This window comes from Carcharhinus amblyrhynchos, chromosome 16 (assembly GCF_965287045.1).
Source record: "Carcharhinus amblyrhynchos chromosome 16, sCarAmb.v2.hapA, whole genome shotgun sequence".
NCBI lineage: Eukaryota > Metazoa > Chordata > Chondrichthyes > Carcharhiniformes > Carcharhinidae > Carcharhinus > Carcharhinus amblyrhynchos.
Genome location: NC_137339.1, coordinates 25,096,189 through 25,122,844, shown reverse-complemented (window position 1 = coordinate 25,122,844; position 26,656 = coordinate 25,096,189). Strand labels below are relative to the sequence as shown.

The 26,656-nt window shown below is 44.0% G+C and overlaps 1 protein-coding gene across 1 annotated transcript in view; it reads left to right on the top strand.

The window, feature by feature from the left end:
• The window catches only part of LOC145353903 (phosphoprotein associated with glycosphingolipid-enriched microdomains 1-like), a 104,269-nt gene that overhangs the window by 9,138 nt on the left and 68,475 nt on the right, over positions 1 to 26,656 (top strand). The window lies entirely within an intron of this gene.

Here is a 26,656-nt window from a genome sequence, read left to right as displayed (position 1 = left end):
CACCACCATTCATGAATGGATATGGCAAGACTGCAAAGCTTGGATCTGATTGTTTAGCTCTGTCCTATCTCTTGCTGTTTATGCTGTTTGGCATGCAAGTAGTCCTGTTTGGTAGTTTCACCAGGTTGACACCTCATTTTAAGGTATATGTGTTGCTGCTCCTGGCATGTCCTCCTGCACTCTCCATTGAGCCAGGGCTGATCCTCTGGCTTGATGGTAATGGTTGATTGGAGCATATGCTGGGTTGCAGATTGTACTGGAGTATAATTCTGCTATTGATGCCCCACAGCATCTCATGGATGCCCACCTTGAGTTGCTTGAACAATACAGGATGCTTGTTGTAGACCCAGCAGCTCAGGTTAGAACAGACTGTTATCGAAAAAAATCCTGTGCAAGATGCGTGACAAACTGTACAGATTCATTAATCCAGCAGTTCATCTCAAATGATGCTTCCGTTTCAGTCTTCATGTTGTCGTTGTCTTTTGCTTTTGGCTGCAGTAGTCAGGTGATGTCAACAACTCAGGAACAGAGGCTGGTAACTGGTTCTCCTTCTCCGTCTTCACTAGTTTTATATGTTCGAGACTTTTAGCTTCTGCATCTCAGACTGAGCAAACTTCAGTTTCTTCTTCTGAAACTCTGCCAACTTGTGAGGATAAAGTCTTTACAAATATTGCTCAATTGGAACAATTGGAATTCTGACATCCTTCATTATGAAGTGCTTCGAAAGGTTAGTCGTGGCACAAATCAATTCCGGTCTCCCAGATTGCCTGAATCCAATGCAGCTCCCCTACTGCTGCAACAGGTCCACAGTAGATGCTATCTCTCTGGCCCTGCAATCAACCCTGAAACACCTAGATAACAAAGACACCTATGTTAGACTCCAATTTATTGATTACAGCGCAACCATCAACACCGTTATTCCTATAAAAAACTCATCTCCAAACTCCGGGGCCTGGGGCTCAGCTGCTCCATCTGCGTGTGGACCCTAGACCTCCTAACCCACAGACCGCATTCAATAACCCTCCACAATCACCCTCAAGCCAGTGCCCCACAAAGCTGTGTCCTCAGCCCCCTTACTATACTCTTTGTACACCTAAGACTGTGTGGTCAAATTACTTTCCAACTCAATTTTCAAATTTGCTGATGGCACCACTGTAGTGGGTTGATCTCGAACAATGATGAGATGGAGTGCAGATACTGGTGCAACGACAATAATCCCTCCCTCAATGTCAGCAAAACAAAGGAGATAGTCATTGACTTCAAGAAGCAAAGTGGAGGACATGTCCCTGTCTACATCAATAAGGACAAAGTGAAAATGGTCGAGAGCTTCATGTTTCTAACTGTCCAGATCACCAACAACCTGTTCTGGTCCCTCCCTGCCAATGCTGTGGTTAAGAAAATCTACCAATGCCTCTACTTTCTCAGGAGGCTAAGGAAATTTGGCATGTCCACTATGACTCCCAACAACTTTTACAGATGCACCATAGCAGGCATTCTGTCTGGTTGTATAACAACTTGGTATGGCTTCTACTCTGACCAAGATCTCAATAAACTACAAAAGGTTGCGGATGAAGCTTAGTCCATCTTGCAAACCAGCCTCCCATTCGTTGAATCTGTTTACATTTCCCACTGGCTCGGAAAAGCAGCCAGCATAATCAAGGACCACGCGCACCCCAGACACACTGTCGTCCATTGACAAAAAGATACAAAAATCTGAGGACCCGTACCAACCAACTCAAGAACAGCTTCCTCTCTGCTACCATCAGATTTTTGAATGGATCTACCTCATTAATTTGATCTTTCTCTAGCTATGACTGTAACATTACATTCTGCACTACGTACGATATGCTTTGTACAGCATGCAAGAAACAATATTTTCACTGTATATTAATAGATGTGACAATAATAAACCAAATCAATCTAAAGTGTTTATCAGCAAATATTACTGTACCAGTAGTACAAGAGGGAAGGAGTACTGCAAGATTACAAGGCAAGCCCAAATTAGAGAGAGGGTCTTGAATCTTCATTCTGAACATGCTAGGTGGAATTGCAGAGTGGACTTGGTACCCCCCCCCCCACATCATTACAGAAGAAATTATAATCAATGTGAGTAGTTTGGACAATTTGCATATTAAAAACTATGGCCAACATTGAGGGGTGCATTTTTAACATCAGAAGGAAAATTTCTAGTTTAATTCATGAAGATGGTTGTGTAAATCCTCGGTTTTTTACTGTAGCTTTGTAAGTTTTAAATCAGTTTTTTAAAGTTTTATTAATGTCACAAGTAGACTTACATTAACACTGTAATGAAGTTACTGTGAAAATCCCCTAGTCACCACACTCCGGCACCTGTTTGGGTACATTGAGGGAGAATTTAGCATGGCCATTGCATCTAACCAGCACTTCTTTCAGACACAGAAGAGTCACAACATCAGGTTAAAGTGCAAGAGGTTTATTTGGAATCACAAGCTTTCAGAGCACTGCTCCTTCATCAGATGAGTGGAGGTAGATTCACAAACACGGCATATATAGGCAAAGGCACAACTGCAAGATAATTACAGATTTTACAAAATCCTACTAACTGTCCTGGCTTGAGACAATTCACACCTGTGATTATCCCTCTGTCCACACACACTGTACCTGTAAAGACTTGCATTCCAACTATTCTTCACATTCCAATCTGTAATTATCTTGCAGTTGTCTTTGCCTATATATATATATGCCATGTTTGTGGACCTACCTCCACTCACCTGACGAAGGAGCACCACTGAAAAGCTCGTGGTTCCAAATAAACCTGTTGGACTTTAACCCGATGTGGACAGATTTCTTAATGTGCCCACCCCAGTCTAAGGCCGGCATCTCCACCTCATCTTTTGGACAGTGGAAGGAAACCCATGCAGACATAGGGAGAAGGTGCAAACTCCACACAGACAGTGATCCAAACCAGGAATTGAACCCGGGTCTCTGATGCTGTAAAGCTGCAGTGTTAACCATTGTAACCATGCTGCCCAATCAGTAGACAAAAAGGTGTGAAAGTTTAACTGGATACAAATGTTACTTGTAAGTGTAATAAATTCTGATACTTTATGCACAAAGTAATTTTATTTCCGGGAGTTATACTGGAGATGAAAAGCTGGAAACAAAATGCCAATAAAACAAATGTGGTTTTACCTTGGAAATTGAGCAGAATATTGAGAAGGGCAGGGATGTATTTTTCCAAATAATTTTGAATTGATATTAATGTGAAAGCATATTTTGTACTCAGTGTTTGAATGTTGCTTTGACCCGGCTATAAACCTATTGACGTGATTTACTGACATGTGAGTCATGTATTAAAGTGAACCATACTTGACATTTAACCACAAATGAAGTCAACAGTTAAAAGGAATGCCATAGCAAATTCACTTTTGATATTAGAATCTCATTAACCCAGTATGGGATGTTTAATTAAAGTTTTAAGTATGTGGGGTCAACTGCATTTGAAATAGGATTTTTTCATATGTTTGACCTCTCAGAGTTTTGTTAGTAGTGGGATCTGAATGAAACCGCTTTCAGTAAAAACAAAAGGGCAAATAGGTGATTGTGGATAAGTTTATTTAATGTTGTTCAGTTTGTTTCTTTATTTCTCAGACAATAAATATTAAATACCATACCAATTCACAATAAAATCATAGAATTCCTACAGTGCAAAAGAAGGCCATTTGGCCCATTGAACCTGCACCAACAATAATCCCACTCAAGCCCTATTCCTGTAACCCCACATATTTACCCTGCTAGTCTCCCTGACTGCCTCAACCGGGATGTTGGGTTCATGTCGTACTATCTGTAACCCCCATGACTTGCCTAAGCTTGTGTAATCTCACATTGTCCTGGCTGGAGACAATACACATCTCTTTAACCTGTGCTTAACCCTCTCTCCACTCACACTGTCTGTGCATTTAAGACTTGATTACCTGTAAAGGCTTGTATTCCAATCATTATCTTGTAAATTGAGTTTCTGTCTATATATGCTCTGTTTGTGAACACAATTCCTCACTCACCTGAAGAAGGAGGGACACTCCAAAAGCTTGTGATACCAAATAAACCTGTTGGACTTTAACCTGGTGTTGCAAGACTTCTTACTGTGCTAACCCAGTCCAACACCGGCATCTCCCCATCATCCCCTGACATCAAGGGACAATGTAGTATGGCCAATTAACCTAACCAACACATCTTCGGATTGTGGGAGGAACCCAAAGCACCCAGAGGAAACCCACGCAGACATGGGGCGAAGGTCCAAACTCCACACAGCCACCTGAGGTTGGAATTGAACCCAGGTCCCTGGCACTGTGAGGCAGCAGTGCTAACCACTGTTCCACCGTGCCAATAATAGATCTTATGAATGTACAAGTTGAAAAGTGACTAACTGGAAACGATTACTAGGCAGTAAATTATTGGCAGATTTGGATTACATAGAGCTTCAAAAGCACCAATGTTGTAGACATCTTAAAAATCACTCCTTAGTAGTGTCATCGAGCAGAAATTGTTGACAAGCCACAAATGTGGCTAGTGACACCATTTTAGCCACATGCATGAACTTTAGGTGAAAGCACCTCCTATAAGTTCACACGTAAGTAAATATTCATATGAAATGCACTTTATCAAACATCTATCATTGTTAACCACCCAGCGATCAAAAAACACTCAATTACTCTGGTTTGCCCTATTTCTTACTTTAAAAAATGCACAAGATGTTTAAAGTTCACATGCATGCGTAATGCAAATACAGGAATTGAGATCACATGCCCAACAACCGAGTCTATTGTTCACTTTTTTTTATACTGTTCAGAAATGCAGTTAGCCACATCTGGATTCCCAATTAGCCACACATAGCTATCATAGTGGACTGCTTTAGCATCTGTTGTTTATAAAGTACCATTGCTAAAAATGATCCTGAGATCTGGAGTGCAACAGTGGAGGTAGAAATTCTGTCATGGTTTTGGCTAGAGGGGTAAAGCCCCTTCCTAGGTTCACTGAGAAATTCCAACCCAGGGCATGTGTTCCATCTGTCTACCCTGTTCCGCCACAACTTCTAAAGATAAAATTTTGGGCGGCATGGTGGCACAGTGGGTAGTACTGCTGCCTCACAGTGCCAGGGACCCAGCTTCGATTCCGGCCTTGGGTGACTATTTGTCTGTGTGGAGTTTGCATGCTATCCCCTTGTCTGTGTCAGGATGCTCCGGTTTCATCCCACACTCTAAAGATGTGCAGGTTAGGTGGATTGGCTGTGGTAAATGTGTAGGGTTACAGGGATAAGGTGGAGGAGAGGACCAGGGTGGGATGCTCTTTCGGAGAATTGGCGCACTCAATGGGCTGAATGGCCTCTTTCTACACTGTGTATGGATTCTGTGGTGCAATGCCACAAACTCCCTTGGAAATCTCAGAGTTGTGCTCAGCGCACAGCCAGCATGAAGCAAGCAGGCTTGCTGTAATACAGCCATCTGTGAAGCCTTTGGTGTCATAGCCAAGCAGTAACTGATCTCGGAGAAAACAATTATAATTAGGGTAATGGTAAAGTATTAGGGTAACTACCTACTGAAATTCTTACCTTTAGATACATGGGTCAGATGGTTATAGAAGTGGAAAGGAATTTCTGTGCCCCTACAGGATGGGTGCACCAGAAAGTCATGATGTGGAGATGCCGGCGTTGGACTGGGGTAAACACAGTAAGAAGTCTCACAATACCAGGTTAAAGTCCAGCAGGTTTATTTGGTAGCAAACACCACTAGCTTTCGGAGCTCTGCCCCCTCGTTGTGAGACACCAGTAAGTGGCAAAGGCATCCTTCCCTGTTAGTCATTGACCTGCTACCAGGACTTGAGAGAAGGTCAAAAGGGCAAGCTGAAGTTCCACCCTGACACCCTATGGCAGCTGAGTAAAGGCTCGCATTTGTGTCCAGTTAGTAACCTGGCCTGTTCTTTCAATACTATTGCCTATGGGGAATGGAAGAAAAAAATGTTAATCCCTGTAACTGTTGCTTGTTATAAACCACTGTGGTCAGTCAGAGGGCAGTGGTAACTCATGTTGAATGTATGAAGTACCCCATCATCTCACAGGAAACCACTTCACCCACAATTCATTAACATGATGAACCCACAGGTGGACAGCAAGATCCTACATGTAGCAATGTAATGAATGGCCAATTCATCTGGTCTTGGTGGCATTTGCTTAGAAAACGACATTAGCTAGGACTCCAGGAGAACTTGCAGCTCCTTTCTTTGATTTGATCTATTGTTGTCACATGCAATAGTATACAATGAGAAGTATTGTTTCTTGCATGCTATACAGCCAAAATATACTGAAGGAAAGGAGACGGTGCAGAATATAGGGTGTAGAGAAAGATCAGCTTAATATACAACAGGCCCTTTCAAAAATCTGACGGCAGCAGGGATGAAATTGTTCTTGAGTCAGTTGGTATATGTTCTCCAACTTTTGGATCTTCTCCCCAAACGGAAAAAGGTGGAAGAGAGAATATCCAGGGTGTGTGGGGTGCTTAACTATGCTGATTGCTTTTCCCAAGGCAGCGGGAAGTATAACTGGAGTCAGTGGAGGGGATCTAGTTTGTGTGATGGACTGGGCTACATTCACAACCTTTTGTAGTGTTTTGTCATGGTGAGAGCAGGAGCCATACCAAACTGTGATACATCCGAAAAGGATGCTTTCTATAGTGCTTCTGTGAAAAATTGGTGAGAATTGTAGTGGACATGAGAAAGTTTGTTAGCCTGCTGAGAAAGTAGAAACGTTGGTGTGCTGTCTTAACTGTAGCATAGAGGGAGCAAGACAGGTTGTTGGTGATCTGAACGCCTCGAAACTTGAGGCTCTCAACCTTTTCCACTTCATCACAGTTGAAGTAAACAGGGGCCTCTCATCCACTGCGCTTCCTGAAGTTGATGACTTCTGCATGATACTACAGATATTTACCTCCAATAGGACACTCAGACAGAGGTGCAGTTTAACACCTCATGCAAAGAATGACACCTCCAACCATGCAGCATTTCCTGAAGTGTCAGCCTAGACTGTCAGCTCAACTCCTTGTAGACTTGCATTCAATTGATGTCAAAGGACAGTACAGCACAGGAATAGGCCCTTTGGCCCACCAAGGCTGTGCCGACACAGATACTTCTCTAATATTTTCTTGCCTCTCATGTGATCCATAACCTCCTATCCCTGCCTACTCATGACCAATGCATCACCATCCTTCTGGTAATGTGGTGACCAGAATTGTACACAATATTCTAAATGCGGCCTAACCAAAATCTTATCCAACTGCAGCATGATTTTCCAATTCCTTTATTCAACTTTTTGACCACCTTCAGGGAACTGTGAATCTGCATGCCTGGATCCCCCTGTACGCTAATATTTCTAGGCTCTACCATTTACCGTATAGTTTTGTTCTGCAGTAGACTTTCCAAATCACATCACCTCACATTTTGTCTGGGTTAAACTCCACCTGCCATCTTTGAGTCCAGGTCTCCAGTCAATTTATATCCTGCCGTATCCTCCAGCATCGTCCCCACTGTCTGCTTATTCCCCCAATTTTTTGTATCATAAATTACTAAAAATGTGTCAGGCGAATCTATCATGGTCTTTATTTCAAGTTTTTTTTGTGACCTGTAAAATCCTGTGGTACATTGAGGCATGTCAGATGGATAGTATGGTCACCGCATGAAGACTTTTTTTATACATATTCTAGTTGACCCTCTATCAGATTGTTAATGGGAACTTGGAGAAAATTGTGTCTTTTAAGAAAATGGGCATAAAGTGGTGATTGTAATTGTAATGTGAAGACATTGAAAGTGATTTTGTTCTTGCTTTCGATGGGAACAGAACAGAAGTGAGACTATAATAGTGCAGTGCTCCAACCTGTTCCTACCCAGCACAATTTTAGAGTCAGTCAAAAATAGTCATCCAGCAATCTCGCCCAAAACAGGCAGGGAGGGACTGTTGGAGACAATTGGGTGGCATGGTGGCACAGTGATTAGCACTGCTGCCTCACAGCACTCAGAACGTGGGTTCAGTTCTGGCCTCAGGTGACTGTCTTTGTAGAGTTTGCACGTTCTCCCGTGCCTGTGTGGATTTCCTTCGGATGCTCCGGATTCCTCCTACAGTCCAAAGATGTGTGGGTAAGGTTGATTGGCCATACTAAATTAGCCCTTAGTGTCGGGGGAATCAGTAGGGTAAATAAGTGGGGTTATTGGGATAGGGCCTAGATGAGATTGTTGTAGGTGCAGGCTCGTTGGGCCGAATGGCCTCCTTCAGCGCTGTATGGATTCTATCACTGAAAATGCTCCACTTGAGAAGTAGAAAGGGAATATGTGCGTACAGGCCTTTCCGTATGTTCATGTTACATGGTCAGTTATCCTGCTTGTGCTGTCAGCACTATTGCTGGTCATTTTGTATCTGTGCTCTGGTAAATAACAAACATTCCCAGCAGAAAAAACCCTGATCAGATTACTAAAAATGTGTCATTTAATCTGTGGAAAAAGGCTACTAATCCCTCCTCAATGAACTTGGAAGCAACACTTGGAAGCAGAGCACAGTGTTTGTGACGCTGTTCTGAAGAAGAAATGGTTAAAAGTAACACGCCTTTTTTTCCAATCACCAACTATCAAGGGAGTGGTGTTTGTGAATGTTCAGATAAAAATTGCAGTGTGCCTAGGTGAAGATTCTTCTATACACCATCCCCATTTTTATCTGCAACACTAGCAGCGCAGTGTGCAGTGCCTCGAAGCAGATGCATGAGTCTGTGGTTATCTGTCGCCCCTTGAGTTAAGTCACATAAAACAGACACCTGGGGAAAACTGTATGAAGGAGGCGATACCAGTCAGAAGTGAAATGTCTTGCAACACCCCCATATTAATGTGCAACACATGCCTAAAAGAATCATTTTCTGAAAACCGTGTAATATGATGCTTTACTGCATGTACTTGGGTGATGTTTAAAAAAGTTAGATATTTATTAGGCTGGAAGGAGAGAAAGCAACTCCATTTATATGGCATCTTTTGTGACCTCATTGTCTCCAGATGATCTGCTTTGTAGAAACACAGTCTGATTTTACCTCTGCCCGACCAGCATAAGTAGAACTGGAATGGCCTAAAGTGGCTTTGGACCGTCTCCTGTGCATGCTGCTGATGTCACCACTACTATCCAGTGTCCCGAGATGCAAGGTCTAGGTGGCCAGCGGGAGGCTACTCCTAATACGCTAGCACTATTGTCAGTCATTCTTGTATCTGTGCTCTGGTAAATAACAAACATTCCCAGCAGAAAACGCCCTGATCGGATTACTAAAAATGTGTCATTTAATCTGTGGAAAAAGGCTACTAATCCCTCCTTAATGAACTTGGAAGCAACACTTGGAAGCAGAGCACAATGTTTGCGACGCTGTTCTGAAGAAGAAATTGTTAAAAGTAACAAGCCTTTTTTTTCAATCACCAACTATCAAGGGAGTGGTGTTTGTGAATGTTCAGATAAAAATTGCAGTGTGCCTAGGTGAAGATTCTTCTATAAACCTCTATTCTCCTCTATTTCAAGTGGGAGGCTTCTCCTAATATGAAAACTATGGTTCTTTGTGTACATAATGCTGCAATTATACTTTTGAAATGGATAGAGAATATGTTCAGCAGACTATAATTAAAATCAATCTTCATTTGTTCAGCTGAGCCCTTGTGTGCTAAATTACCTCCACATTCCTAAAAACTGTACATTGTGGATTTAAATTCTGTAGAACTGAGCTTAATTACGAAGCCTTAATATGAATTACTTTTAAATTATTTCTAAACTAAAGTAGTTGAAAATCTCGAAGTGTGACAGAGGATGTCCCTGCATGGTATGTAGGGTTACTATGTGCCCAACATTGATTGAGGCATACAAGGTGATCAGAGGGTGAGATAGGGTGGATAGTGAGAGCCTTTTTCCTGGATGGAGATGGCTAACACAAGGGGACATAGCTTCACATTAAGGGGTGGTAATTATAGGACGGATGTCAGAGGGTAGTAAGGGCGTGGAATGCCCTGCCTGCAGCAGTTGTGGACTCACCAACTTTAAAGGCATTCAAATGGTCTGTGGATAGGCATATGGATAACATTGGAATAGTTTAGGTTCGAGGGTCATTAGATTGGTTCCACTGGTCGGCACAACATCGAGGGCCGAAGGGCCTGTACTGCGCTGTTATGTTCTATGTTCTAGAACATCTTATCTCATGTCCTATTCTGAAAGGATATTTGCCTCCATGGCCTACGGTTATAGGACGACTACCCTGGGGCCTGCTCTGACGGGTTTTTTATCCTGGGTCAGGCCGTCTACCCCAGGTCAGACGGGCAGTCCGAGGTTTGTGAACCCAATCTTAAAAAGCACCAGCCTGCATGTCAGATTTTTGATCAGTTAGGGTGTGCTGAGAGGGGTTCAGTGACCCCAGAATGAGGAAGCTGTTGCTTGGACAGCTTAACCATTCCAATGAGTTGGTGCACAATCATGTTTAATTCTCACAATCCCAAGGGTGACCTTATTATTCCCAGAGATGTCTCTTGGGACCCAATCCAAAGGGATACTTCCCTGGCTATGCAGACAAAACCAACAAGTTCAGATCTTCTCTTGCACGGTCTGCACTGCACATTCCAGGATTCATGCAGCCAGAGTTCAAAGATTGGAAGTCAAAAGTAAAAGTTTATTTATTAGTCATAAGTAAGGCTTGCATTAACACTGCAGTGAAGTTATTGTGAAATTTGCCTAGTCCTCACACTCCAGCACCTGTTCGAGTCAATGCACCTAACCAACATGTCTTTCAGACTGTGGGAGGAAACCAGAGCAGCTGCACAGACATGGGGAGAATGTGCAGACTCCACACATACAGTGATTTGAAGCCAGGAATTGAATCTGGGTCCCTGGCACTGTAAGGCAGCAGTGCTAACCACTGTGCCAGCATGCCGCCCTAGCTAGTGGAGTCAATTGGTGTTTTGAAATGGTCTGCTGCCACAGTGACTCACACATGCACGGACCCTGGCCCAACTCCATACCCATCCCGGTGTAGATGGGAAATGCTGGGAGTGGGAGCGGGACTTTGAATTTTTGGCCATTTCTTTGACTTGTGCTAAGCCGGAGAGAGACTCTGTTGCAGTGAAAATCTGGGTCTAAGGATTCAGGTTATCCACTTAATTGACGTAGAATCCCTACAGTGCAGAAGGAGACTATTCAGCCCATTGAGTCTGCACTGACCACAGTCCCACCCAGGCCCTATTACCCTGCTAAATCCCCTGACACTAAGGGGCAATTTAACATGGCGATCCATCTAACCATCACATCTTTGGACTGTGGAAGGAAACTGGAGCACCCAGAAGAAACCCATGCAGACACAGGGAGAACATGCAAACTCCACACAGACAGTGACCCGAGACCGGAATTATACTTTTTGTGGTTCTTAATGCGTTCATTAATACTCTTAAGAAAAACAAGTAACGTTGAAGTTTGAAAGAACCAGATAGGAGGGAAATGGTGTGGGATGAAATGGATAAAGGAGTAAGACTTCAGAACACTGGGAATGGGAGGATACAGAAACTGAGCAAAAAGAGGAGGTTATAAGAGAGTGAAGGAAGGGAGAATGCGATTAAAAATCAGGAAATAGTAAGAAAGAAGTTTGTAAGTTTATTTATTAGTCACAACTAGGCTTACATTAACACTGCAATGAAGTTACTGTGAAAATCCCCTAGTCGCCACACACCAGCGCCTGTTCAGGTAGACTGAGGGAGAATTTAGCATGGCCAATGCACCTAATCAGCACGTCCTTCAAACTGTGGGAAGAAACCAGAGCATCTGGAGGAATCCCACTCAGACACGGGGAGAACATGCAGACTCCGCACAGGCAGCCACCCAAGCCAGGAATCGAACCCAAGTTCCTGTGGCAGCAGTACTAACCACTGTACAACCGTGCTGTCCCAAGTGGATATGTGAGCGGACAGGGGAGTGAAAGGATGGGCAAAACACAAATGGTGGGGAAGGCAGCTGCTGAGAGGTTGAGACCACTTTTTCTGTACCAACGAGTGCTGAAAAATGCAGCCCTTATTTCTTCTTTGAAATGGTTGCTCAGTTCCTGTATCTGCTCTTCTGCTAATCTACATCTTTCACCTCCAAGCCTTCACCCACCTCTACCCTCCAGCACACTATTTCCCTCCTGTCTTGTCAGGCATCAAAGGGAAAGAGAAATCAAATTAATATAGAAACTTATCATCTCTAACCTTTTGCAGCTCTGATGATAAACTGTTTTTCTCTGCTTGTGACTATTTCCAGCATTTCCTGCTTCTGCTTCAGATAAGTTGGGGGCTACAACTTTGACAGTGAATTGTGCAGTGTGCATTAGTTCCCCGGCAAACCCGCTCTATATGCCATATTGGTTAGGGTGACCTATGGCTGCCCAGGGCACCCCACCTGAAATGGGCATGTACCTCTGTATATGCAAATCTAGAGCTTTAATGCCTACTCTTGGACACCATTCTGCTATGGTATCGTTACGGGCTGCAGCAAGCAATGTTCCTGCCCCAGCATAAGATATTTGTATCCTGATGATGCAGTGGGACCAATTTCATTGGACTGCAATCTTTCCTGGTGTTTCAACGTTGCAGCTGGAGTCACACCCAAAATTAGAACAGGATCCAATTATTTGGCCTGTACTCTCTAACTGATTTATTGGGTGTGACGCCACAAAAGAACCCACACAAAATACAAAACATCTTGTGTTGTTAATGTTGACGTCCTGTTGTCCGGTGAAACCAATGGCCAACAGTGTAACAGTAATAGTATGACTGGTTATTTTTGACTGCTCTGCGAGTGAGGCTAGAACCACAGAAGAACAGAATGATCACAAGAGCCCCTATTATTCATCCCTGCTACAAAGATGATATTACAACCTCTTATAACAGCCACAGTAGTTAACGATGTACCATTTCCTCTGACCAAACACAAGTGTGGCCGTGGGAGATTTGATGAGAGCTATAAGAACAAGCCTTTGGTGTTCTCTAAAGATTTTACTATGGAGATCCCAAACTTTGGGGATTCAGAAGAATAATCTAATCTTCAGCTTGCCATATCAGCATTGCAAAACCAAACCCTTACTCCACTATCGGTTAAAAGAAGCAGCACAGTGGTTAGCGCTGCTGCCTCACAAAGCCAGGGACCCGGATTCGATTCCTAGCTTGGGTCTGTGTGGAGTTTGCACATTCTCCCCCTGTCTGCGTGGGTTTCCTCCGGGTGCTCCAGTTTCCTCCCACTCTGGGAGGAAAGTTTTATATTTTGCTCGTGGTTCTTTTGTGGCGTCACACCCAATAAGTCAGTCAGAGTACAGGCCAAATAATTGGATCCTGTCTAACTTTGGGTGTGACTCCAGCTGCAATGTCAAACCACCAGGAAAGATTGTAATCCGATGAACTTGGTCCCGTTGCATCATCAGGATACAACATCATATGCTGGGGCAGGAACATTGCTTCCTGTAGCCAGTTGATGATACCATATCAGAATGGGGCCCAAAGATGTTCCCCTCCACGACAGGTATACCGATTTGGATACTGTTGTGGGGGATGCCTTACTCGGGACAAGCTGCAACAGCTGGACCTCTGGCACTGAGTCTGGTTCTGCAGTGCAGAAGGGAGGGTGGAAGAAGAGGAGAGCAGTAGTAATAGGGACTCGATAGTCAGACGTACAGACAGGAGGTTCTGTAGTCGTGACAGAGATTGCCGGGTGGTGTATTGTCTCCCATGTGCCAGGCTCGGGGATGTCTCTGACCGTGTGCACAGCATCCTGAAGTGGGAGGGTGATCAGCCATATGTCATGGTACACATCGGTACCAATGACGTAGGAAGGAAGAATGAGGAGGTCCTGAAGAGTGAGTATAGCGAGCTTGGTAGGAAGTTAAAAAGCAGGACCCCGAGGGACGTAATCTCAGGATTGCTACCTGTGCCACGTGCCAGTGAGGGCAAGAGTAGGATGCTCGGGTGGATGAACACGTGGCTGAGAAACTGGTGGAGAGAGCAGGATTTCAGATTTCTAGGGGCAGGTGGGATTTGTACAAGAGAGACGGTTTACACCTGAACTACAAGGGGACCAATATACTTGCAGGGAGGTTTGCTACTGTTATTGGGAAGGGTTTAAACTAGATTTGCAGGGGGCTGGAAACCAGAGTGTCAGAGCAGATAGTGGAACGGGGGTGAAAATAAATGATGTTAATAGTTCATGCAAAATCACAAATAGCAGGGTTGTGTGTGGTGATAATATTCTTCTGAGGTGTGTCTATTTAAATGCCATTGTGGGGAAGGCAGTCAAGCTGAGGGGGTGGATTGACACGTGGAATTATGACATTATAGCCATTAGTGAAAATTGGCTACAGGAGGGGCAGGATTGGCACTCAATGTTCCAGGGTTCCGATGTTTCAGAGATGATAGAGGCAGAGGGGTGAAGGGTGGGGTGTTGGGGGGGGTGTGGCGTTGCTAGTCAGAGAAAATGTTACAGCAGCGCTCAGGCAGGACAGATTAGAGGGCTTGTCTATCAAAGCCATATGGGAGGAGCTGAGAAACAGAAAAGCTTTGACCACATTAATGGGGCTGTATTATAGACCACCCAAAAGTCAGCGAGGAGCAAATCTGCAGAGATAGCAGACAACTGCAGGAAACATAAAGTTGTGATAGTAGAGGATTTTAATTTTCCACAAATAGATTGGGATTCCCATACTGTTAAAGGTCTAGACGGGTTGGAGTTTGTAAAATGTGTTCAGGAAAATTTTCTAAATCAAATTATAGAGGTACCAACTACAGAGGATGCAATGTTAGATCTCCTATTGGGAAATGAGTTAGGACAAGCAACGGAAGTGTGTGTAGGGGAACACTTTGGTTCCAGTGATCATAACGCCATTAGTTTCAACTTTTTCATAGATAAAGATAGGTCTAGTCCTCGGGTTGAGGTTCTAAACTGGAAAAAGGCCAAATTTGAAAAAGTGAGAAAGGATTTAAAAAGCGTGGATTGGGACAGGCTGTTCTCTGGCAAGGATGTGATTGGTAAGGAGAAATTTTGAGAGTGCAGAGTTTGTATGTTCCTGTCAGGATTAAACACAAAGTGAATAAGAATAAGGAACCTTGTTTCTCGATGGATATTGGAATTCTGATAAAGAAGAAGAGAGAGATGTACATCATGTATAGGCAACAGGGAGCAAATAGGATGCTTGAGGAGTATAAAAAATGCAAGAAACTACTTAAGAAAGAAATCAGAAGGGCTAAAAAAAGACATGAGTTTGCTTTGGCATTCAAGGTGAAGGATAATCCTAAGAGCTTCTATGGGTATATTAAGAGCAAAAGGATAGTAAAGGATAAAATTGGTCCTCTTGAAGATCAGAGTGGTTGGCTATGTATGGAACCAAAAGAAATGGGGGAGATATTAAATGGGTTTTTTGCATCCATATTTACTAAGAAAACTGACATGGAATCTATGGAAATAAGGCAAACAAGTAGGCAGGTCATGGAACCTATACAGATTAAAGAGGAGGAGGTGCTTGCTGTCTTGAGGCAAATCAGAGTAGATAAATCCTCAGGGCCAGTCAAGGTATTCCCTCGGACCTTAAAGGAGACTAGTGTTGAAATTGCAGGGGCCCTGGCAGATATATTTAAAATGTCAGTATTGGAGGATAGCTCATGTTGTTCCATTGTTTAAAAAAGGCTCCAAAAAAATCCAGGAAATTATAGGCTGGTAAGGTTGACATTAGTAGTAGGTAAATTATTGGAAGGAGTACTAAGGGATAGGATTTACAAATATTTGGATAAACAGGGACTTATTAGGGAGAGTCAACATGGCTTTGTGCGTGGTAGATCATGTTTGACCAATCAATTAGAGGTTTTCGAGGATGAAGGGAAGGCAGTGGATGTTGTCTACATGGACTTCAGTAAGGTCTTTGACAAGGTCCCCATGGGAGGTTATTTAGAAAGGTTCAGTCACTAGGTATACATGGAGAGGTAGTAAATTGGATTAGACATTGGCTCAATGGAAGAATGATGTGGGTATGCCGGCGTTGGACTGGCGTAAACACAGTGAAAAGTCTGACAACACCAGGTTTTAGTCCAACCGATTTATTTGATAATAGACTCACAAGCTTGTGAGTCTATTATCAAATAAATCGGTTGGACTAAAACCTGGTGTTGTCAGACTTTTTACTGTGTTCAATGGAAGAAGCCAGAGAGTGGTAGTGGAGGATTGCTTCTGTGAGTAGAGGCCTGTGACTAGTGGTGTGCCACAGGAATCAGTGCTGGGTCCATTGTCGTTTGTCATCTGTATCAATGATCTGGATGATAATGTAGTAAATTGGATCAGCAAATTTGCTGATGATAGAGATCGGAGGTGTAGTGGACAGTGAGGAAGGTTTTCAAAGCTTGCAGAGGGATTTGGGCCAGCTAAAACATTGGGCTGAAAAATGGCAGATGGACTTTAATGCAGACAAGTGTGAGGTATTGCACTTTGGAAGGACAAACCAAGGTACAACATACAAGGTAAATGATAGGACACTGAAAAGTGCAGTAGAACAGAGGGATCTGGGAATACAGATACATAATTCCCTAAAAGTGGCAGCACAGGTAGATAGGGTTGTAAAGAGTGCTTTTGGTACATTGGCCTTTGTAAATCAAAGTATTGAGTATAAGAGTTGGAATATTATGGTAAGGTTGTATAAGACATTGATGAAGCCGAATTTAGAGTATTGTGTGCAATTTTGGTCACCTAATTACAGGAAGGGTATTAATAAGGTTGAAAGAATGCAGAGAAGGTTTACAAGGATGTTGTCAGGACTTGAGAAACTGAGTTACAGAGAAAGGTTAAATAGGTTAGGACTTTATTCCCTGGAAGAATGACGGGAGATTTGATAGAGGTGTATAAAATTATGACTAGTATAGACACAGTGAATGCAAGCAGGCTTTTCCACTGAGGTTAGGGGAGAAAAAAACTAGAAGACGTGGGTTAAGGGTGAAGGGGAAAAAGTTTAAAGAGAATATTAAGGGGGGCCTCTTCACACAGAGTGTGGTGGGAGTGTGGAATGAGCTGCCAGATGAAGTGGTGAATGCAGGCTCATTTTTGAGATTTAAGAAAAACTTGGACAGATACATGGATGAGAGGAGTGTGAAGGGATATGGTCCAGGTGCATGCCAGTGGGACTAGGCAGAAAAATGATTCGATACAGCCAAGAAGGGCCAAAAGGCCTGTTCCTGTGCTGTAATGTTTTATGGTTCTATGTGCAGGTTAGGTGGAATGGCCATGCTAAATTGCCGCTTAGCGTCAGGAGGACTAGCTAGGATAAATGCATGGGGTTATAGGGATAGGGCCTGGGTGGGATTGTGGTTGATGTAGATTCAGTGGGCCGAATTACCTCCTCTGCACTGTAAGGTTCTAAGATTTTCCCCTCCTGCTCCCCTGTACACCCAGGAGGACCTACTCACTGAACAACCTACCGACAGTGTCAGAAACACCAAATGCATCACCAGAGAAAATGGGTGCAGTACTACAATTTGCAACAGCAGAGGAGATCCTCCACTGTGCTTGCAAAGGACGTTCTGTGTCTTGATTTGCGTCTTTTGCAAATGCACTCGGGACAGCATGGTGGCACAGTAGTTAGTACTGAGGCCTCACAGGGACTCGGATTCAATTCAGGTCACTATCTGTGTGGAGTTTGCACATTCTCCCTGAGTCTGCATGGGTTTATCCTGGGTACTGCAGTTTCCTCCCACAGTCCAAAGATGTGCGGGTCAGGTGGATTGGCCATGCTAAATTGTCTCTTGATGTCAGAAGTATTAGTAAGATAAATACGTGGGGTTACGGGGGATAGAGCCTGGATGGGATTGTTGTCAGTGCAGACTCGATGGACCGAATGGCCATTCCTCCACTATAAGGATTCTATTCTATGATTCTATGACTTGCTAAAAGGATTAAATCAGAATTTGAGTGCATATGAAATGCCCAAATTTCGGGCTTTTGTGAATAAGTGCATACCAACATGACTAACGCTGGGATTGGAATCCAATTCGACCACTTACAAGTGCATATTTTTAAGTTTTTCAATATTTTGTTAATCCTTTAGGTTATGCTAATTTTTCTGTGCTGTTCAGAAACCACAAAATCAACTTAATGTTTGGATGCAAACCACATACAAATTGCGAGACAATTTCCAGAGTGTTCAGTGTAGGGGAAAGAATTATCAAATGTATTTCTAATTAGTTTATGACTTTACAGCCTCTAATGCACAGAGGAAATCATTCTCCAACGATGGTTAATTTGGTAGCTGAACTGATGAAAAGGGGAAACCTGTTCCCAACAAGTAGACTGATTAGTTGCGCTATAATCATTTAATCCATTTTCATGCTGTTTTCACACAAGGACAACTTTTTTTGTAATAGGAAATGCCCACGTTTTTAAAAATGTGATGGATTAATTTGTACAAAATCAATCTTTTAGCTTTTACCTTCATGTTCAAAATAACATTTTCCTAACTGTTTTCAATTCTTCTCTAGTTAGCCTCCTACTCATTCAAGGGGGTCACTGAACAGTGACTTATACTGTGATCTACTATAGGGCAGGACGTGGAGGCAAGCTCCCAAGTCTACCTCAGCCAGAATTCAGATCAAACCTCCTGCGATTTTGACATCATTCTGAACCATGTGCTAGCCAGCTAAAGGCGGGGAGGCAATGGCCTTGTGATATTATTGCTAGACTATTAATCCATAAAAACTTAACTGGGGACCTGAGTTCAAATCCCGTCATAGCAGTTGGTGGAATTTGAATTCAATAAAAAATAATCTGGAATTAAGAATCCACTCATGACCATGAAACCATTGTTGGAAAAACCCATTTGGTTCACTAATCCCCTGTTAGGGAAGGGAATCTGCCATCCTTCTCTGGTCTGGCCTACATGTGATTATAGAGCCACAGCAATGTGGTTGACTCTCAAGCCCTCTGACAAGGACAATTTGGGATGGGCAATAAACGCTGGCCAGCCAGTGACACCCATGTCCCAATTAATGAATAAAAATAAACTTGAGCTAACTGGCTCCCTGTGTTCTCAGTGCCTTTGTTTTCACCATAGAAATTACAGCACAGAGACCGTTGTGCATAAACCAGTGCGAGTTCTTCAGTTGGAGCTCTTCACTTGAATCCCATTTCCCTGACCTCCCTTTTATCCCATTGCCTATGCTGTTATCATGAATCCTACAATATTCCCATGACGCAAATACTGAAGCTGTGCAGAAAAGAGACTGAACATTGCTTGTTGTTCAATTATGATCAATTCATTTAGTGAGCTTCCTCTGACAGAGGAAGTGGTTGTACACAGATCATGGTGAAATCAACCCAGTCTTGGGCTGTGCAGAAACCAGACCACACTTGTGCACATTAGGGTGCTTTTTTGCAGGTATAGGTTATCATATCCTATCTGTGCGATTATCTTGTTTTGTCCCGAATTCATAGCGTTTCTAAATACAGCAAAGCCAAAACCACACACTTGGAAAGTAGGTTTTACGTATGTGTAGAATAACTGTGTCGTGCATCAGTAGCAACTTGACAAAAATGATATCTTTCGGAACGCTGAAACGTTTGCCTTTTATACAAACCCACAAGATGCACAGCATTAACACATTCTGTGTCAGTTCAAGGAATTTTCCATTCATATAACCAGCAGAGGATCGTAGTCTTATTGCAGTGATAGGTTTTGAGTTCTCCCAACCAGAGCGTGATTTAAAATCTCTCTAGGTTTGTTCGCACATTCAGTGGATACAATCGTGCACAGTGAAAATCAAAGGATAGAGACCAGATCGGTTGCTAACAGCACTGGAGTTATCTCAGGCTGATTAGCTATCCATTGTGTTGGATCCACAAACATTGCATTTTATATCTGGTAGCATATTGTCAAATAAATGTCTTTTTTAAATTCATTGGATGTGAGCATCACAAGCATTAATTGCTTGTTCGAGTTGTTTGTTTGCTTGGTCATTTCCAAGAGTATTTCAGAGTCAATCACATTCTTGTGGGTCTGTAGTCCCATGCAGGTCAAACTAGATAAGGAATTCAGAATTCTTTCCCTAAAGGACATTAGTGAACCAGATAGGTTTTTCTGACAATCGGCAATGGCTTCATAGTCATCGTTATGCCTTTGATTCCAGATTTTTATTGAATTCAGACTTTACCACCTGTCATGGAGGGATTCAAACCCAGGTCCCCAGAATATTGCCTCTGGCCACTAGCCCAGTGACAATACCACTATACCATCTCCTCTCCTAATGCAACTACAGTACTGAGGCACCGTAGACTGAGAAAATGGTTAAACACACAGCTCAAGGTAACATGTTGTTCTCCTTTTACTCTCCCTGGCACCTAACCTCCCATCGATTTTCCTTTTGAATTGATATTTCGAAACCGTATATTAGTGATTCAATTCTGAAATATCCAATTTGTTCAAAAGGTCACATGGTTTTACATTGGGTAGAAGTACCCACTGAGGTAGAACTTGACTTTGTGTCATAGTTCATTGAGAAACAGTAAAAATAAAGTGGCTCAAACTGCTTTGAATAAAGCAACTTCCCTGGAACAATTAGATAACAAAGACACCTATGTCAGACTCTATTTGTCGACTGCAGCTCAGACTTCAACACCATTATTACTACGAAACTCATTTCCGAATTTTGTGGCCAGGGTCTTGGCTCCCCCTTCTGTGACTGAATACATAAGAACATAAGAAATAGGAGCAGGAGTAGGCCATCTAGCCCTTCGAGCCTGCCCCGCCATTCAATAAGTTCATGGCTGATCTGACGTGGCTCAGTTCCACTTTCCCGCCTTCTCCCCATAACCCTTAATCCCCTTGCCTATCAAAAACCTATCTACCCGCGTTTTAAATATATTTAGTGAGGTAGCCTCCACCACTTCAATGGGCAGAGAATTCCAGAGATTCACCACCCTTTGAGTGAAGAAGTTCCTCCTCAACTCCGTTCTAAACTGCACCCCCCTTATCTTGAGGCTGTGCCCTCTAGTCCTACTGCCCTTTCTGAGTGGGAAGAGCCTCTCCACCTCTATCCTATCCATCCCATTCATCATCTTATACGTCTCAATGAGATTTCCCCTCATTCTTCTAAACTCTAACGAGTACAAGCCTAGTTTGTTCAGCCTCTCCTTATAGTTCAACCCCCTCAACTCCGGCATCAGCCTAGTAAACCTCCTCTGCACTCCCTCCAAGGCCAAAATATCCTTGCATAAGTGCAGCGACCAAAACTGCACACAGTACTCCAGCTGCGGCCTCACCAGTGCCCTGTACAGCCGCAGCAAGACCTCCCTATTTTTATATTCAATCCCCCTCGCTATGAAGGCCAGCATCCCATTCGCCTTCCTGACCACCTGCTGCACCTGCAGGCTGGGTTTTTGCGACTCATGCACAAGGACCCCGAGGTCCCTCTGCACTGTAGCATGCTGCAGTTTTTTGCCATGTAAGTAATAGTCCTTCCTACCATTATTCCTACCAAAGTGGACAACTTCACACTTGCCGACATTAAATTCCATTTGCCAGTTCCTGGCCCATTCACCCAGCCTATCTAGATCCCTCTGCAGACTTTCCACACCCTCCGCACAATTTGCCGTTCCACCAATCTTGGTGTCATCAGCAAATTTCGACACCATACACTCGGTTCCCTCCTCCAGATCATCTATATAAATGGTAAATAGCTGAGGCCCCAGCACCGATCCCTGGGGCACTCTACTAGTCACCAACCGCCAATCCGAATAGCACACATTGACCCCCCACTCTCTGCCTCCTATTTGACAACCAATCCTCTATCCACGCTAACACCCTACCCCCAACTCCATGCCCCCTAACCTTCTGTAACAACCTCTTGCGTGGCACCTTATCAAAGGCCTTCTGAAAATCAAGAAACACCACATCTACTGGCTCTGCTCTATCCACCGCCCTAGACACACCCTCATAGAATTCCAATAAATTCGTCAGACACGACTTCCCCTTAACGAAACCGTGCTGCGTCTGCTCTATCAAACAATTCTCCTCAAGATGCCTCGCTATTTTCTCCTTGATTACAGGTTCAAGCATTTTACCTACAACAGACGTTAAACTAACCGGCCTATAATTCCCTGCCTTTTGCCTGCTACCCTTCTTAAACAACGGCGTAACATTTGCCGTTTTCCAATCTTCCAGCACTTCCCCGGAATCCAGCGAGGTTTGGAAAATAATCACCAAGGCATCCACTATCATCTCCACCATTTCTTTCAGAACCCTTGGATGCATTCCATCCAGTCCTGGGGACTTGTCCACAATCAGTCCCTCCAGTCTGTCGAGCACTGCCTCTCTAGTAACAATAATGTCATTCAGGCCCTCCACTCCTACCATCTTTCCATCGCTAACACCCGGCAAACTATTCATGTCCTCCTCCGTGAAGACCGAAACAAAAAAGTTATTCAAGGCCTCAGCCATTTCCCCATCCCCTACCACTAAGTCCCCCCTCTCACCCTCTAAGGGTCCAACGTTCACCCTAGTCAGCCTCTTCCTTTTTATATATTTATAAAAACTCTTACTATCCTTTTTTATATTTAGCGCTAGCCCAGCTTCATAGTTTATCCTACCCTTCTTTATCCTGAAGTTGCTGACCCACAGACCGCAATCAGTAAGGATAGGCAACGACACCCCCTCCACAAGCATCCTCAAAATTGGTGCCCCACAAGGCTGTGTCCTCAGCCCCTTACTGTACTCCTTATACACCTGTGATTGTTTGGCCAAATTCCCCTCAAATTCAATTTTCAAGTTTGCTGATGACACCATCGTTGTGGATCAGATCTCAAACAATGACAGGGCAGAATATAGGGAAGTGATAGAGAATCTGGTGAACTGATGCGATGACAATAATCTCTCCCTCAATGTCAACAAAACAAAGGAGATAGTCATCGACTTCAGGAAGCATGAAGGAGAACATGCCCCTGTCCACATCAGTGGAGACAGAGTAGAAATGGTCAAGAGCTTTGGGCTTTTAGGTGTTCAGATCACTAACAACCTATCCTGGTCCCTCCATGCTGATGCTATAGTTAGAAAGCCCACCAATGCCTCTACTTTCTCAGAAGACTAAGGAAATTTGGCATGTCCACTACTAATCTCACCAACTTTTACAGGTACACCATTTGTTCTGGTTGTATCTTAGCTTGGTATGTTTCCTGCTTTGACCAAGACCGCAAGAAACTACAAAGGGTTGTGAACGAAGCCCAGTCCATCACTCAAACCAGCCTCACTCATTGACACTGTCTACACGTCCCACTGCCTCGGAAAAGCAACCAGCATAATTAAGGACCCCAGGCACCCTGGACATACTCTCTTCCACGTCATGTTGGGAAAAAGATACAGAAACATGAGGACACGTACCAACCAACTCAATAACAGTTTCTTCGCTACTGCCGTTACATTAAGCTTCTCTATCACCCTAGCTATGACTGTAACACTATATTCTTCACTCTCTCCTTTCCTTCTCTATGTACGGTATGCTTTGTGTAATGTGCAGGAAACACATCTTTTCACTGGATGCTAATTCACGTGACAATAATAAATCAATTCAGTGTATGACAGATTCAAACAGTGAGTTATTAGATATAATGGTGCAGTGGAATATCATTGATAGTGTTACACATCTACTCTGGTTCAGTGCTGAATTAATCATCTAATCTGTCCGCCAGTGTTGGTAATCCAGTTGGTCATGGTGTGGGGAACAGGGGATATAAAGGGCTTGAGTATCTACATCTAACCCTTGTTGCTACTGAGATTGGTTACCTGTTTGATTTTCCTCATGATTTGTTCGGGCAATGAAGAAGGAGTATCAGTAGCCCCAATTTTAACCTTGGGCAGGAATCATACGGTGGGGACCAAGGCTGGTGTAAACTGTCCTGACCTTGGCAACAGGAGAATCGGGGCTCACTCGGGCCAGGTCTGTAGGCCTTCATTGCTTCCCTGCAAGAAGATGCAGCTGTTTAGCAGGAAGTAAGGCAAGGCAATATCGAGCAGCGTTAAGCCATCACTAGGAAAGGATGGCACAGGGGTGGCAAGTTGGCACAATGATTAGCATACTCTCTACCCTCACAGCGCCAGGGACCCGAGTTCGATTCCCAGCTTGGGCCACTGTCTTGGGTTTCCTCTGGGTGCTCCGGTTTCCTCCTACACCAAAGATGTGTGGGTTAGATTGATTGACAATCTTAAATTGCTCTTTAGTGTCAGGGTGTGAGCAGGGTAAATAAGTAGGATTATGGGGATAGGACTTGGTTTGTGCTGACTCGATAGGCCGAATGTAAGGATTCTATGATCCCAGCAGATTGCTGTGTTGGTGAAGGGATTTACAAGAGGGCTTTGCCTTTGAGCTGGTATGGGGAGAGCCAGGCACAGTGAAAGTCTAAAGTTGCCCTTTTGAGGGCCCAGACCCAAGAGTGCATTTGTACTCCATCTGGCCCCATAGAGAAAAAAAGACATCCTGGGCCTCTTCTGGCTTATCCTGGTAAGAAAGGCACAACCACTCTTCCATGAGGCCCCATAGAGGTTGGGCCCTGAGGATATCATTTGACGGAGGTTTGTGTGGACTAATCGGGGTTCAACTGCCACCATTACCTATTGGCCCTTTCAAGGCATCTGAGGTAATGAGATTTTTTTGCCAGTTTTATGGATACCTTTTGTGCTTCAGAAATAAACTAAAGCCATTCTTCCACTCTTGACCATTCCTCACAATCACATCTTGCTTTACTTTGCCACTTCTCCCTGTATTAATATCGTGATCCAATTCAGTTTACATTACAGTTCCAAACAGCCACAAACTCTACTGGGGTGATTTTGGACCTATACTTTCTGTCTGCAGGAATGGCAGCACATGCTCCATCCCGGACTTACAAAGAATCTACAACACTTCCGAGTGGGGTCGAGAGGAGACATTTGCAGGCCTTACCTTTCCTTCAGGTTGGGGCACCCCTTGCTTTAAAAGGGTTGTGAAGTATGGTATGCAGACAGCACTTCCTATGTCCCACTTCCTGGGCTCCTGCCCACATCGCAGCTGAGGGAGTGCCTGTCCTTAGTGGGGGCTGGCGAGAGGTTGGGAGGGACATAGCATTGCCATCCTCAAACTCCACCAGGGTGAGGCATGGGGTGAGCGCGCTGGTTTCCCCAGACTTGTGGCAACACTCACGGTGGAAGCTCTGTGGGTGATCAAAATGAAATTTGTTGTCAAATGTTCAAAACGAAATGGTGACCTATCTATACTAGTGTCTACATTCGCTTGTGTCCACAAGTGCCCACGGCACCTTAATCTTCCTCACCCTCCCACTGCATCTAGATGTATCTTCAGAATCCACAGTGGAGATTGAGATAGCCTGCTGACTTCCAGGCCCTTTTGCTTGAGATTACCTTGTCGGGAGTCCCCGGGAGGTGGTGATGGTGGCCAGGACCTTGAGGGTCCAGACCTGCCTTGGGCAGCACAGATGTTTAACTGTGTGCTACAGAGACGGCACCATCTCCTTGGATAGAAGGCGATGGATCTCCTCCGATTGGCCTTTCACTCCAAAGAGGGCTGCAGTCATCCCTTCCTGAAACTCATGACTCTGCCTTTGCAGCTCCAGCTGTTGTGGGACATCCAGGCCCAGGGCCACGCCATCAGCAAAGGGGCTCAGCGGAGTCCTGGGCTCCGGCATCCCTCCGAGTGCCAATTCGCTGGAACATCCCTGCTTCCACCTGTTGTGGATCTTCAGCTGTGAGGTGGTCACCAGTGAGTGACCCAGGAGCCTGTCTACTTATTAGACCCACTGAGGTGAGAGTATCTACTTCCATAACATCCGACCCTCGCCATGAATCAGAACCTTCAGAATCTTGATGTTGTGTTTGAACCAAGTTGAGCTCTTGGTCACATGTCCATTCTAGTTCCATAACATCCGACCCTCGCCATGAATCAGAACCTTCAGAATCTTGATGTTGTGTTTGAACCAAGTTGAGCTCTTGGTCACATGTCCATTCTAGTTCCATAACATCCGACCCTGCCAAAACCTTCATCATGTCTTTGTTACTACAACACTCAATTAATACGATACTCAGCCTTGTATCTTCCATCCCTCATAAACTTGTCCAGGATGGTGCTGTCCATACTCCAACTCACACCAAATTCCACTTAACCATCAATCAGGTACTTGCTGACTTTGCTTCTGATTTATTAATGACTTCTTTCTGTGTTTTAGGGATTCTACGATTATAGCGGCTGGATTTTAAAATTCTATCCTTGTTGTCAAATCCCTTCATGGCCTTGCTCTTCTCTATCCTCCAGTCCTTCCAAAGACTTTTTGATTTCAGAGCGGCATGGTGGCAGAGTGGTTAGCACCACAGCCTCACAGTGCCAGAGACCCAGGTTCAATTCCCAGCTTGGATTGCTATCTATGCGCAGTCTGCATGTTCTCCCCATGTCTGTGTGGGCTTTCCTCCGGTTTCCTCCCACAGTCCAAAAGATGTGCTGCTTAGTTGCATTGGCCATGCTAAATTTTCCCTGACTGTACCCAAACAGGTGCTGGAGTGTGGCAACTAGGGGATTTTCATTGCAGTGTTAATGTAAGCCTACTTGT